Here is a 12500-nt window from a genome sequence, read left to right as displayed (position 1 = left end):
CTCTGCTATCTCTGATGTTCTAAATAGTATTTGTTTTATTCATTTTATTAATGAAAGTGTAAGTGTAGAAGATGTGTACATTTAACATTTAGGTATTGATGGAATTAATAAATATATACAATCAATATAATATTCATGTAAATACATAAACACATAGTATAGAGAGAAGTCTGTCCACTTATCAACATGGTGAATTTCATTCACAATTATTTATGTTAATCATAACATGTAACACAACCTTTACAATGCATAAATCACACTAAACCATTGTGTCTATACACACACACACACACACACACACACACACACACACACAGTGTGCATGGCTGTTAGTGCTTCTAGTAATATCTGTGTAACAAGGGACGAAGGATATTGCTTGGAATGAAATTGACATTCATTCCATTCTTTGACACATGGGCAGCCTTTCACTGTGCTATCCTGCACACACACGAGCATGAACACACAGACACACACACAAACATGAACCAGTGTCTGCAACATTTGACAGAACACTTAAATGTCCTCCGCTCCTGTTCTAGAAGACGGGATGGACAGAACAACACCAGCTCAGTTGGGATGACTTTATTGCACAAGAGCCGGAGCATAATGCCACCAGAGGATAAGCGGATGATCACACAGAGAGCAGCGATGCAGACGCAGCCGCCTCGACAACGACGAGGCTTTAGTGAAAAGCTTTAGTGAAAGGGCTCCATGAGGGTGGGGTTCTCTGGACCAGCTGTGACATTGACCAGGAATACGACTCCATGTCCAGCCCTAAAAATTTCGAAGAAATCTTCTCTTATGGTTGGGTGAAAGAAATAAAACAATAAATAAAAGCGGTTCTAGATAAAATATCTAAGGAAACGTTATTTTCTTCTTTTTTATGCCTATCTAGTGCACTGACGAGTAAAATATCCTCGGATAAAGAAAGGACCTGATGAAAATAAATAGGAGGAAAAAGAAAACATTAGATGCATGTGTGTGAAAAATATATGCCTTTAAAAGATACAAGGGAAGGAGAAAGAAATACATATTTCTAGTTCCCGTCCTACAATCAACCGAGTCCTTTTTATGTTCTCATTTGATTCTGAAATGTAAAGATACATAATTATGTTCCTAAACAACTAATTTAGTCATGACACACACAGCCTAATAATTTTATTAACCTATACATCTTCATCTTCATCATCATCAATATCACATACACACACACGCTAATGATATAAGCATCATCTCCCATAGAGGTTAATTGAGTATGGATTTTGGCACACAGGCCACTGGCAAGGATATGAGGATATTAAGGGGAGCGTTATGCTTAATGCCACTGCTTTTATTACATATTTCCCTGGTATATACAATCACTATGTTTTGATCTTTGTATCTTTGTATGGGCAGTATACATATATATATATATATATATATATGTCTCTATCCATGTCTCCACCTCTATATCTATCTATCTATCTGCTGGTCTATATATTAGGTGTTTCCATGCAGGGTCTGAAATTAGAAACCCCCCACATGTGGGTTAATTGTTCAGTGCCAGGTAGTCATCACGCTTTGACAGACATACAACTGAAAGACGTATTTAGTAAGGTCAGAATATAATTGTAGAGAGCGACACAACTTCCAATTGGCTTGCGACTGTTATATAAATGCAAAGCTAGTGGCCGTAAAACTGTGTTTGTTTTGATTGACAATCGAAGTTCACCAAATTCTAACAAATAGCCATCAATACACACATTAACACACCCACTATTGCATTAGCCTCACTAGCTACCTCCCGTGTCAATTCTGTCTGAAAGTCAAAGTCATGCACACCAAACTCTAGGTTGAACATATGGGGGCCTCGGCTCCCCCCGAGTGAGACTTGAGCTCCCCAGTAAGCCTCATTGGAGAAATGTAGGTATCGGCAGGTTTTTTTTCTGTATAAATGAGTCTTTTTCTGCATATGTGAGTCAAACATAGTTTGCCAATCCGATATGTGTATCGTGTATGGCTGTAACCCTCTATAGGGTGATTACTATCCCGTCTCTCTGCTTCGGAATCACGTGAAACTGCTTGAAACTGACAGTTATCAATAAGACAGCTATCTGTGGGAGAGACTTGATGCCCTTGTCGGCCATGCATACCCAGCATGCCTTCTGTGAAGACCTGCCCCTACTCTCCGATGGACATTAAAAGAGCAGTTATTGCTACGGTGGTGAAGATGTGCAGGTGAGGCAGAGTGTCTCTCCAGTGCATTCTGTGCTCCTTACTGCAGCCATTGTACACACAAACGCTGTGAAAACTAAATCTGCACATGGTGAAATATGCTCAGTATTAGAAGATATTAACAAAAACCTGACGCTCTCTTCTGCAATTAACGCCATTTGATATTACTTTGGATTCGTACAACTAGTGATGGACCTGTACTAGTACTAGCTGACTAAGTCACCAGCTAGGTTGAGGTGAGGACGACTCAGTATATTAACACTTTTATGCTTTGGCACTTGATCAGCTGCAGTGCACTCCACAGCTGACTACAGGTGTCAGTAGTATACAGTCTAGCCCTCTCCTCGTAGCTTTTCAAAACAGACAAGTTGACAACCATGTCCATTTTACGCAGCATTGGCCAGATGTGCAGAGGTGTGACATTCTCTCTGTTTTCATTCTTCACTCAACTACCTCTGTGACTTTTGGTGTTTACGAGTGAAATACAATGAATGCCTGTACGGAGACTGTGAACTGTTTTGAACATTCTCACGTCTCAGCCTTTGAGTGTGAGCGCTCTGAACAGCCATAAACACTTTAGCGTTCAGACGGGCGGTTATACGACACCTCGTACCAACTTGTGTGACTTTTGTGCAGACTCCCGCAGTCTTATTGTTTCACATTGATGCCATAGAGGGGAACAAACATTGACCAGAAAACAAGCCATTAACTCTCCCATGAACCTAAATCATCAGTTAAGCATTTGGATTAGAAGAACATTGAGTTTCTATTTGATTGACAACTGAGCATGAAAACATCTGATAAGAAGCTGACGTTTCTGAATTGTAGGTTTATATTTTAGTCCAATCGTTTTCTCAACTGAACCATTTTCAATGGTCACATGCAGTCATAAGAGAAAACTGCCATTTACACTTTATCTTTGCAGCTGTCTATATAGACACTTACATTTCCTCTACCGTAAAGCCTTACTGATCCATATGCATTTCAGATACTAATACTGCCACACTAATGCTGGCAAACAACTGCTCAACAACAGCCCCAGTCAGAGTGCGTATGGATCAAGCAATATTAGATATGCAAAATGTTGATCACTTTACAGACGATTTACCATTCGCACATGAAGGTCATATCAGTATAAAGGTCTTATGCTTATGCAAATTACCTGATATAAAAAATGTTACTCGTCTCATCCAGGTATAATTCCTCTTTGTATTATTTTTGTGTCATAGCATACTCTATGTTTGACTTTAAATGTTGAACCAAAAAATAAAGAAAAACAGTTTCACCTCTCTGGAAGGCGTTTTATCTTGTCTTACGGATATTACTGGAACGCCACCGTTATTGACAGAGTGCCTCAGAGTCCCCGTCAATAGGAAGAATCTCTCAAGGAGAAGGGATTACATTTGAATGTCATACATTTCTGAATGTTTCCCCGCATCGAATACAAACTTCTGTGTCGTCCATTTACCTATTTTACAATTCCCTGTTGTAAGAGAATGCTGGAGAGGGGGTTGGACTCACTGGACTTCTCAAACTCTATCCTTCCAGCAGTGAGGCTTTTTTAACACCAGTGTATCTGCTGGTGCCCCCCCACTGACACACACAATATAGACTCCATAGGCCTTCAGTGTGTGTGTGTGTGTGTGTGTGTGTATATGTTCCAGTGCAAGTTCAGCTGTTCCCGCCATTTAAATGTGTGTGTGTGTGTGTGTGTGTGTGTGTGTGTGAGAGTAGGAGTTTGTGTGATACGCGTTCCTAAGCTCTTTCATTTCATTGTGAGGGACCCCTACTGGGCAAGTTCACAACCTTAGAGAGAGAGAGGGCTAGAGAGCGATGGAAATGAAAGAGTAGTGTGAGGGAAAGACGGGGGAGAGGGAGGACAGAGGGAGAGAAAAACAAAGAGAGAGGACAGAAACAGAGAGGCTTAAACAAGCCAACTGGTGAATTAAAGAGGGGGAAAAAGCAATGAGGCAAGAACTCTAAACCATCAGGAGGGAGGGAAAAGAGAAGAAAAGAAAGAGCGCTTTCTCCTTTCTTGTAATCCTTCATTCAGTATGAGGGGATTTGAGTCGATGGTGAGATAACGTAGTGTAACTCCCTCTCACTGTGGTGGGGTGTGTAGGTGTGTGTGTGTGTGTGTGTGTGAGAGAGAGAGAGAGAGACACTATGAGCTCGGACATTTCAGTCTCCTGTCCAGACTTTAAAATAACAGTAATCATCTTGACCAGTGCACCCTGTAGATGTGTGTGGGCAACAGAGAGCAGCGAAGGTGTGTGTGTGCACACATGTGTGTGTGTGTGTGCGCACGTGTGTGTGTGTGTGTGTGCGCACATCACCCTGTCAACCTCTGCGCAGCCCATTCTAAATAACAGTGATGACTAAGATGATATGGGGGTGGACTAAACCATTTAGGATAAATGATGGCGATCTGCAGCTCTCGGTGGTTTATAACACACAAGTATACAAAACGGGATGCAGCTCAAACCCACACACATTACTTTTTGGTGAAAATAAACCAAATTGATGGCCACACGAATATGTTTTCGATTGGGCAGACACAATGGCTCCAAGCTGATACATAACTGAGTAATAAACATATCCCTGACTCATCCGGGTGTGTATGATAGAGACCCTTGCATGTCTCTGTCTGCCAGCATAGTGTAAGCACGTGTGTACTTTCTGATTTGTTTGCTTTCTGCTGTATATGTAGACAATATACAGGCGTACCAGTCACAAGAAGATAATTCGTAGTGATTGCAATATTACTGCTGTTAAATGCAGTGTGTACTATTTTGTATTATTTGGTCAACTACTGGTGTGTGTCACTGGTGTTGAACTCGCCAAAGACCGCCAGCTTCTCATATGACTTATTGTTAATTCAATGTATGCTGCTGTTAGATTGCTGCTAAACGAGTGCCTAACAATTACAGATTCTGTGAGATAAAAACATGTTGTACATTTAGGAAATGTTTACATCTATTTGTTGTCAAAAAAATATTTACTGTAGACGATTACAGACAAAGTGATGCATCATTGCTGTGTGTGTTTAAAAGAGAGAGAGAGGGGAAGAGAAGAGTGGACTATTGCATGGAATGTTTTCATAAGTTATAATAACAATGTATTAACGTAATATTAATGTAAATGTCAATGAAAGAAGCGCCAACACTTTGAATTCAACTCAATTCAATGCATTTGTATTTAGATGTGATTTTGCTTGTGGTAATAATGACAAGATAGTTGCTGCATGTTAAACTAAAGGAAAATCAACTGTTTCAGTATTTCATTCCATATTCTTATTTGCATGCCAATTTTCAAGATTCATATTTTTGTGGTTTTGCTGAAAAGAGGTGGATTTACACCAAAACAAAAATCTGTAATCATGTAAGATGCATTTCATACATATGTATCGAGACCACACACACACACATACATGCTATATGCATATTGTTGTTATGGAACTAAACTTATAACATTGCTATTTTCACACACACATGCACACACACACAAACACTCACACACACACACACACACGCACACACGCACACACACACATACATATGCACGCACACACACGCGCACGCACACACACCCACACAGGAGAGTGTGGTGAGAAGGGAGGCGACAGAGGGTCTCTGTAGTCATTACTACAATGGTGTGAAGTCAAATACACACTTGGTTACAGTGTGTAGGAAATGCTAATCTAAGTTAAGAAGGTTAGTCTAAACTTTAAACAGGTCTCACTAATTAAAAACAATGTTTTTGCAGCGGTGACATTGTTCTACATGCTGTAACCAAGTGACACTGCCCATAGAAAGAACTTTTAATATTTCTTACAGGCAAGTTAGATCTTAAAATAACCATTGTTTTACTCTTTCGGTAACATTTTGTGCCCACAAATGGAATGGAACAGGTAGCCTTATGATGCAATTTTAGGTAATGATTAAATCTCCCAAATGTGTACCTCCTCATGTAGGTGACATTCATCAGGCTAAGATTAGCAATTTACAACAACAACTGCTACTTTGAAGCATACAAGCAAATCTCAGAGAAAAAGTAAGAGAGATTTACAATAACAATAATAACAATAGGACAGTCTTTTTTTACGAGGCCCAGGGTCATTCCGTTGAACACTAATGCTGATGACATTATAAGAGGAGGGGTTATTTTGTTGATGGTATATATTGGCACACTTCTAATCTTCTTCATTCTCAGGGCCAAACCCCGAGCTTGAGAAACTTTAACCATCGTGTGATGCATTTTCATCTCAGGTTGCTTTGCCAAAGCAAAGCTGGTCCAAATAATGTTGGTTAAGCTGTTCATATCGGTCAAACTATAATGTAACCGCATGATGAGCAGAACGGACTGAAACTATTTCCGGTTAATTAAAACAACTGCTAAGAATGCATTAGTAGAAACACAGCTACCTTCTCTCTGTTTCATTTTCTGTGTCACGTACACAAATGCAGCCTGTAAAGCTGTTATCAGAAGCTGTAGGGAGTGTGTGTTCTGTGTGTAAGGAGAGAGTGCGGGGTTATAAACAAATAGAGGGTTTCAATTAGAGACCTTAGACTCCAGAACCAGCTGTGTGTGTCTGTATGCGTGTGCGTGTGCGCATGTGTGTGAGAGAGAGCATGACTATGAGAGCATGGCATGATTGAATCCAGCTGGTAATGATATTTGCTGGTTTGCCTTTTCTATACAGATGAGTTCCACAATCTCACAGAAAGCTTGTGCATGCAAACACACACACACACACACACACACACACACGCATAAACACACACACACCTACACACACACACCTACACACACACACACACACCTACACGCACACCTACACACACATCTACACACACACATACACACGCATCTACACACACCTACACACGCATCTACACACACATCTACACACACACACATACACACACATCTACACACACACACACACACACCTACACACACTTACACACACACAGGGGGCTACTCCATGCTCCCCTGGAGTTAGATTTGGCTTGCTTCATACAACACAATACAATAAGGGCGCTGTTCATCCAGCTTAAACTGAGCTTGAGTTGAGCTGAGTTTCTAGTTGATTGAAGATTGTGAAATAAGTATATAGCTGATGAAAAGAAGCCACTGCCAATATATTTCTTTTCTTTTCAGGGAAGGCGATGAAATGGGAAGCCATAGGGCTTGTGAGAAATATAGGTCCTACTTACACTTTTGTTTCAGAATAGAAGCTACCAATTAGTTTGCAGTACACTGTTTATCAAGCAATTAAAGGCTTGAACCCTACTACTAGTGACCTCTAGAGGTTCAAATGTCCATTGCACATCAAAATACAAAAATACATTTGTCTGAACAATTCTACTCCAGAATAGTTCCTTAAGTTACCAACATCAAAATGGTTCATCCTCTGTGGAGCATGAATGCACACAGGTCCATGTCATGGCAATCTGGCCATTATATTTAGATATTTTGTTGGTCTTATGATGTCATATTAGTTTTGAGGGTACTTGTCATCAAGTGGGAATTTTGACTTGACAGCGTCACTACAGTGGAAGTAACCATGTCAGCCTGGCCAGTATAGTTGTTGTAAAAGTTCCATCTATCAACAAGTTGAATGGGCAGATGGACAGCAGACTGTACACGGCCATATATGGTCTGATGGGCATTTTGATTCATTCTCAAGTCTCATTATGTAACAGTTCAGCTCCACACCTTCTTTCTGTTAATAGTTGTTTTCATTAGATCTGTTTGTCTATTAACTCTCTTGTCATTTCAGACCCGGTCATTCACACCTGATCATCCTTCATTCCCTTCACCTGGTTCTCACGCCCATCTCACCTGCAGCCCATTCCCTCGTTAGTCACTCACTACTTAGGTTCCCTCACTTGTCCTCTGCCAGATTGTCTTGTGTTTTGAGACCAAGTTCTCCAGCGTTCCATAGTCTGTGGCCCTGTTTCTGTCTGTTCTGTTCCTGCCGTTACTCCAGTAAAGGATTATTATTTGCTTACTCTGTTTCGTCCATTGTGCTTGGGTCCCTGGTCTTCGATCCGTGACACATTATAAATATCCTCATTTATCCAAACCCTTTCTTCCTGCCTTCTTCACTCCACTTGTTGTTCCTGTGCATGCAATGTCCTAGCCTTCCTTTATTTAACTTCTATCCATTCAGAACAGCCATGTTGTGAACTTCTCACCTCGGATTCTACCTCCACGTGTGTGTGTGTGTGTGTGTGTGAGAGAGAAAAAGAGAGGGAGATGCACAATGGCAGGTGGTGAATACAATAATACTGCAACCGTATATCTATTACACACCACACACACACACACAGGGGCATGGCCCATATTAAGTTACAATGTAGAAGGCGGCTGAACAAGTATAAGCGGATTACAAATACCTTGAGTGTGCAATATGAAGGAGATAAGACCTGAGAGTGGGGTGGTGGTGGGGCACATTTCCGAGAGAGGGAGACAGAGTGAAAGAAAGAGAAATGAAAGTGGATCCACCTTCCTTTCACACAGCTGTTTTTTTCCTCCATCCCGTTCTTCTCTCACCCTCAACTTAGTTCTCTCCTTGTCGATTATGTGATTAGTTGAAAGTCTCCATCCTCTCATCATGCTGGCGTAGATGGAAGCAGAGGGCTGCACATGCATGTCCCTTTGCATGTGTGTGAGTGTGTTGCTCAAGCCACCAAGCGGTCCCCTCTTTCTGTGACGCACATACGATGGAGGTATAAAGAGATACCGCGTTCACAGATGTGATGTAACACACATTGCTGCACCCTGCTGAATGGAACCTCACAGACGGCGTCGCCATATCGTTTTTTTGTCAAGCCCGTCCAATCTAGCAACAGTAACTAAAAGGGTCTGTAAATGTGACGAGGGCCCTGTGGTTTCACAGATCAGAGTAATGACTTTACTTTGTGTTGTTCAAACAATCGGAGATTGACTTCCTCAGTGGGTTAATGGCTGTTTATTGCTTCCAGGCCAACACCCCACGAGGAGCCTTTAAAGACAGAACGATAAAGGGTTTTATTGCCCCCTAGTAAAAATGGATGGGCATGTAGGGTTTGTTGATCAATATCTATGACTCAGTAATTACTTTGTGTTTGAATAAGAGGCATGCAAAATGTGTTCAGCTCCGAACTGTCCAGAGAAAACCACGAATAATTCTTGTTGTATTTTATTAATTGTAGGTAATATCACCTTGTAATTCACATCTGCTCAATTGGGGAAATCATTTAAATATGGGGATAACGGCGTACATTTTCAGACAGTCTCAGTGTGGAGCTTGGCCATACAGTGCACATCAAATTGATAGAAATATTTGTGTTCCTTTGGGCAACAGTATCAGGAAACACTCCATCAACTGTCATTGTAATGCAGATGATACTCAATTGTATCTATTGAGCAAACTAGAGGAGACCAACCAGCTTGCTAACATTCAAGAATGTCTTAAAGACATAAAAACATGGATGACCTGCAACTTCCTGATGTTAAACTCAGACAAAACTGAAGTTATTTTACTGGCCCTGAACACCTCAGAGATCAATTATCTGGTGATGTGGTTTCTGTAGATGGCATTTCCCTGGCATCCAAGACCACTGTAAAGAATCTCTAGTTATCTTTGATCAGGACTTGTCCTTTAACTCCCACGTTAAGCAAATCTCAAGGATTGCATTTTTTCATCTACGTAACATTTAAAAAATCAGGCACATCTTGTCTCAAAAAGATGCAGAAAAGCTGGTTCACGCGTTTGTTACTTCCAGACTAGATTACTGCAACTCCTTATTATCAGGCTGCTCTAATAAGTCTCTTAAATCCCTCCAGTTGATCCAGAATGCTGCAGCTCGTGTACTCACAAAAACTAAGAAAAGAGATCACATACTCCTGTATTAGCTGCTCTGCACTGGCTCCCTGTAAAATCAAGAATCACATTTAAAATTCTTCTCCTCACCTACAAAGCCTTGATTGGTGATGCACCATCATATCTTAAGGAGCTTGTAGTACCATATTGCCCCACTAGAGAGCTGCGCTCACTAAATGCGGGGCTACTTGTGGTTCCTAGAGTCTAAAAAGTAGGATGGGAGCCAGAGCCTTCAGTTATCAAGCTCCTCTTTTATGGAACCAGCTTCCACTTTCAATCCAGGAGGCAGACACAGTCACCTCATTCAAGAATAGACTTAAGACTTTCCTCTTTAATAGTGCTTATAGTTAGGGCTGAATCAGGTTTGCCCTGGTCCAGCCCCTTGATATGCTGCTATAGGCTTATAGGCTGCTGGGGGATACACTGAGCACCTCTCTCCTCTTCTCTCTCTCCTTATGGATGAATTTACATCTCTCCATTGCACCTTATTAACTCTGCTTCCTCCCCAGAGTCGTTGTGACTTCACGTCTCATAGGGTCCATTGGACCTGGAGGTGTCTGATGCTGGTGAGCCTGGCCTCCCGCGTTGGCCCTGCTGATGCGCCCCACCCCCCCTCCTCTCTACCTCCTTCTGTTTCATGATTGGAGTTCCATTATACATTGTCATATTCATGTAATGTGTTTATGTAACTTTGTAAATGCTGTTCATTCTGTACACATGACATCTATTCATCTGTCCATCCGGGGAGAGGGATCTCCTCTGTTGCTCTCCTGAAGGTTTCTTCCCTTTTTTTCCCTGTCAAAGGTTATTTTTGGGAGAGTTTTTTCCTGATCTGATGTGAGGTCAAAGGTCAGGGATGTTGTATGTGTACAGATTGTAAAGCCCTCTGAGGCAAATTTGTAATTTGTGATATTGGGCTATACAAAATAAACTGAATTTAATTGAAATGAATAACAATTTTAATATTGTGTACCTCTCACTCCTTTGTTCAGTGTCTTGCTCAAGTGTCCTTGAGCAAGACACTGAACCCCAGTTGCTCCCTGCAGCCCACTGCTCCTTAATAACTAAGGATGGGTACAATGCAGAGAAGAATTCACCCACGGAGATCAATAAAAGTGTACATTTCCTTTCTTTCTTTCACATCGGAGGACTACGGAGGCCTTCAGGTCACGTAAAAACACAAAGGCCCTCTCCAGAATCAGTGTTTGGTTTGTCCCTTTTGGGCTATTGTAGAAACATGTCTGATGATTCAATTAGTACATAGAAGTAGTGTAGTAGTACATCTCTTGGATAAAGAAGCACTGTCTCCTTTGAAATAAGCTTGATCTACACAAACCTACAAACACTACAGCTTTCCAGAGCAACACTACAAACCTCCAACATCCAGCATATTTCAGACTAAATCATTTTAGAAAAACATGTTTTTTTCTCGCATCCTTCAAATCCAGGAAAACAACCACAAAGGTGGAAATATGGGCCTGTGAATGGAGGCAAACAAAATACAATATATTTACTTCTTATACTGAAGACTCTCCTGCAGCCATAGACTGATCCATGCTTCATGACACCAAGACACACCGTGTTTGTGACCATTCCCTTGCAGAAATCAAAAAGCAACCCTTGCACTTCGTGGAACAAAGACGGCGGTGAGAGAGGAAGAAGGCATTCTGACATTACAAGAAGATTGATACATAACCATAACATAAAGCGACAATCTAAGTTTCCCATATTCCCATATTTTAGATGTTGGCTGTACTGACTAAAATATGTCTTTGTTTTCGTTTTTTGTCCAAATTGATTTTCATGTTTACATGATGCTGTATATTACGTTAAAGCTATAGAGAGAGAGAATCAGTGAGAGAAAGGGAACTAAGTATCATCTTAAGATGACTGAGAGATAGACAGACTGCCCTGCCCACTCAACAGGCCTGCATACACACATACACACATACACACAAATTCAGCTAAACAGTCTTTGTTAGTGTCCATAATCACATTAGTAGAAGCCATATGACAGCAGAAATAGCTGCCAAGGACAGACAGACGATGTGGGAGAGTGTGAGTTTGTATGTGACTAAAAGAGATGAAAATAAGGAGAAAACAAGGCTGTGTGGTATGTGAAGTTTCTCAGTAAACTCACCCATATGCTGAGGTCAGCCACACTATCACTAGCTTTCCAGACCCTTCTGTGTGTGTGTGTGTGTGTGTGTGTGTGTGTGTGTGTGTGTGTGTCTGTGTGAAAGAGAGAAAACAGTAGGATACGGGCTGAAACATTCGTTGGTGGTATTTCTCCATTCACAGTGAAAATCATTACTTCTTTGTATATTTGTTCAATGGGTTCAGATCACCCTTTTCTAATTAAAAATGCTGACTTGCTTTCCCATGGTTGTCAAAAGTGTCAGTTTGAGACTGT

This window comes from Cyclopterus lumpus, chromosome 1 (genome assembly GCF_009769545.1).
Source record: "Cyclopterus lumpus isolate fCycLum1 chromosome 1, fCycLum1.pri, whole genome shotgun sequence".
Classification (NCBI taxonomy): domain Eukaryota; kingdom Metazoa; phylum Chordata; class Actinopteri; order Perciformes; family Cyclopteridae; genus Cyclopterus; species Cyclopterus lumpus.
The sequence above is the reverse complement of the archived record's forward strand: the minus strand, read 5'-3'. Positions refer to the sequence as shown.